The following is a 4,029-nucleotide window of genomic DNA, read 5'->3' on the forward strand; positions in this document are numbered from 1 at the left end:
GCAAGAGATTTCACTGGGAAAGGGCGCCCGGGTGGAGAGCAGGAGGGTGAGGGAACCCAGGAGAACAGCTCTGCCACATGGCTCACAGTCTTGGGTTTTATGGTGATGGGATTAGTTTCCGGGTTGTCTTCAGCCAACCATTCTGAGTCAGAGTCCTTCCTGGAGGTGCATGCCTTGTTCAGCCAGGATAGATGCTAGAGAGGATTCTGGGAGGTGGTCGGACCTGTGGTGTCTCCTTTTGACCTTTCCCGAACTCTTCTGTTTGGTGGAGGCTTATTAGTTCCGTGTTCCTTATCAGGACCTCCTATCATAAAACAACTCATGCAGGTGGTTACTATGGTGTCTGGCCAGGGTGGGCGGTTTCAATCAGTGTGCTTCCCCTAACAATGGGTCTTGAACTAAAATCTAATTTGTAATATTTCAGAATATATAAAATTAACTGATGTGTATAGTTTGTAGTGGGAATTTTCTTCTTCACATCTTTTTCTTCGAGCTCAAATAACTACACATGACCATAGGTCCATGGACTACTGGTCCTTGGATGACAGACTTGACATAAACATGTGCACTCATTCACATATTACTGGTGGTTACTACAGCATATACCTCACCTCCCACCCACATGCTCCTCTAAGCCAGTGGCTCTCAAACTCTGATGTGCAGAAGAGAGTCAGATGAGTGTATTATTAATGTAGACATTCTGGTTTGGTAAACTTGGACAAAGATCTAGACATGCACAATTTTAATAGGTAGCCTATTGATTGAAGGCAATGGCACCCCACTCCAGTACTCTTGCCTGGAAAATCCCACGGACAGAGGAGCCTGGTAGGCTGCAGTCCATGGGGTTGGTAGGAGTCGGACACGACTGAGTGTCTTCACCTTCACTTTTCACTTTCATGCATTGGAAAAGGAAATGGCAATCCACTCCAGTGTTCTTGCCTGGAGAATCCCAGGGACAGGGGATCCTGGTGGGCTGCCGTCCATGGGGTCACACAGAGTCAGACACAACTGAAGTGACTTAGCAGCAGCAGCAGCAGCCTATTGATTCTGAAGTGTGGTACATAGGGGTCCTAATAGCTCACCAGAGAATGATGCCCTGCCTCCCACTTGTCAAGAGTGAGAGGATGGACTTCTGGAAGGATATGTAGCTTGTTTATTCTTTCTTGGTAAGACTTATATTGTCTTCTGCTTAGCAGGTAACTTCAACTCTAGAGAATTGAAGTGGGCCAGGTGAAGGCCAGAGAGAAGAGACAAGACAGATGATTTCTCAGGCCACCTCTTCCCTGTGACCTAAGGGAAAGAGATGAATGAATTGTTGATGTTTCACTGAAGTAGGAGAAGAAATGAGGACATGGTTGGAACCTTGGCACAATATTTGTGGCTGTGCACATGGCTGGAGCATCTTTTGTTGCCACCTCTTATTTTTTAAGTGCGATAGGAGATCAGTTCAGTTCAGTTCAGTTCAGTCACTCAGTCGTGTCCGACTCTTTGCAACCCCATGAATCGCAGTACACAGGCCTCCCTGTCCATCACAAACTCCCGGAGTTTACTCAAACTCATGCCCATCAAGTCGGTGATGCCATCCAGCTTTCTCATCCTCTGTCGTCTCCTTCTCCTCCTGCCTCCAATCCCTCCCAGCATCAGGGTCTTTTCCAATGAGTCAGCTCTTCGCATCAGGTGGCCAAAGTACTGGAGTGTCAGCTTCAACATCAGTCCTTCCAATGAGCACCCAGAACTGATCTCCTCTAGGATGAACTGGTTGGATCTCCCTGCAGTCCAAGGGACTCTCAAGAGTCTTCTCCAACACCACAGTTCAAAAGCATCAATTTTTCGGTGCTCAGCTTTCTTCACAGTCCAACTCTCACATCCATACATGACCACTGGAAAAACCATAGCCTTGACCAGACGGACCTTTATTGGCAAAGTAATGTCTCTGCTTTTTAATATGCTGTCTAGGTTGGTCATAGCTTTCCTTCCAAGGAGTAAGCATCTTTTAATTTCATGGCTGCAGTCACCATCTGCAGTGATTTTGGAGCCCCCCAAAATTAAGTCTGACAGTGTTTCCACTGTTTCCCCATCTATTTCCCATGAAGTGATGGGACCAGATGCCATGATCTTAGTTTTCTGAATGTTAAGCTTTAAGCCAACTTTTTCACTCTCCTCTTTCACTTTCATCAAGAGGCTTTTTAGTTCCTCTTCCTTTCTGCCATAAGGGTGGTGTCATCTGCATATGTGAGTTTATCGATATTTCTCCCAGCAATCTTGATTCCAGTTTGTGCTTCTTCCAGCCCAACATTTCTCATGATGTACCTATCCACAAAACAAGAAAAAACTGACCAAACAGAAAATCAACAACTGTTCTTAGATCCATCAGAGAATTGAGGTCACAAGGTATACCTCTGCCCCCAGAGTTGGAAAAGACAGACAGATAGAGACAGAGAATCACAGCTTACTGGAGCAGACGGCTTTGTGGAACCAGTGGCGGAGTCAGAGAACCTAAACTGTAATTAAATAATTGCTGGAGTCTCAGTGTGGACAAGTTGGAGAGTTAAAAATGCCAGGGGTGCCCCTTCTTAGGTGGTCTCTATGCTTTGGTGAGTTTCACCTGTGGGAGACCTACCAGTTCTCACACTGAAGAGCAGAGAGAAATCCCTTTGTGCTTCTACCAGAGGGGAGAGCAATGTAGCCATTTTGAAACTGTCCAGAACTCCTTGTTGTCGATAAGACCTGGCCTCAGGGAAACTATTTTACAGAAGCCTACACAACAGGGGTTTTACCAGAGCCTGATGACCTTGGGGTAAAGAAATACCCACCCAGCCTTCCTGTTTCATCTAAGAGGGAGAAAAAGAACAAAACTGAGAAGTCGCTGTGAAGGTCACAGCCCCAGGGTAGGGACTCGTTAAAAGACTCCGACCTCAGAGCAGGGATAGAGGCTATGTGGACACAGAAGGGGAAAGGGACGTTGGACAAACTGGGAGGGCGGCATTGACATGTATCCACCACCAGGCGTAAAATAGGAACTCGTCGGAAGCTGCTGCCCAGCACAGGCTGCTCACCCCAGCGGTCTGTGGTGACCTAGGGCGTGGGATGAGGTGGGCTGGGAGGGAGACCCAAGAGAGAAGGGAGATATGCGCTCATATAGCTGATTTATTTTGTTGTACAGCAGAAATCACCACAACATTGTAAACAATTATACTCCTACTTAAAAAAAGACCAAGACCTAATCCTAAGACCATGGAATGCTTTTCCTTCCCCCACATTTTACCAACACATCAGTAGGACTCCAGTGTAATATCAGGGGACTACATCAGAAATAACACCACACCTCAGACTTTATTTAAGAAGAAGTCTCTAGGGAAGCATGATGACATCAGAAGGGAAAGAAAGGAGGAAAAAAAAAACCATCAGAGGAAAATTTTAGCCTCTAACACCTACAGGATAGCAAACAGTAAACAGAGCATTACTCTTAGCCAGATAAACATAAAGCTTTATACGAAAGACCTATTTATTTTTTTCCATTTTATCCAGTAAATTATGTTCTTCTTTAAACAAAAAAAATTACAAGGTATACTAAAAGACAGCACACCATAAAGATACAAAACAAGCATATCCATTGCTTCTCGGCCTTTTGTCTAAGATCAAGTGTAGTATCTGTTCTTATCAGTTTAATATCTGATACATCCTCTATCCGAGGACAATATATTAAATGGAATTTTGGGATTAGGAGTTGGAATAGGAACTTGCTCTGTCCACTCCACGCATTGACCTTGTATTGCAGTACTTCCAGGAATGGTGCACCCTCCTCTTTGGGGGGAATAAAAAAAAAAAAAAAGCCAAGCATATCCACATCCAACTATGGCAGAAACTTTGGAATTATCAGGCCAGTAGTTCTGAACAACTATAATTAATATTCTAAGGGCTCTGATGGAAAAGTGGACAACGTGCAAAACGAGGTGAGAAATATAAGCAGAGAGATGGACATTCTAAGAAAGAAGCAAAAGGAGATGTTAGAAATCACAACATAGTGAC

At 44.7% G+C, this 4,029-nt stretch overlaps 1 non-coding gene across 1 annotated transcript; it reads left to right on the forward strand.

The window, feature by feature from the left end:
• Nucleotides 1-3,612: 3,612 nt before the first annotated feature.
• Nucleotides 3,613-3,803, forward strand: LOC122425840. The gene has a single exon (XR_006265022.1). It is a non-coding gene; the product is annotated as a U2 spliceosomal RNA (small nuclear RNA).
• The last annotated feature ends 226 nt before the right edge of the window (nt 3,804-4,029 follow it).

This window comes from Cervus canadensis, chromosome 1 (genome assembly GCF_019320065.1).
Source record: "Cervus canadensis isolate Bull #8, Minnesota chromosome 1, ASM1932006v1, whole genome shotgun sequence".
NCBI lineage: Eukaryota > Metazoa > Chordata > Mammalia > Artiodactyla > Cervidae > Cervus > Cervus canadensis.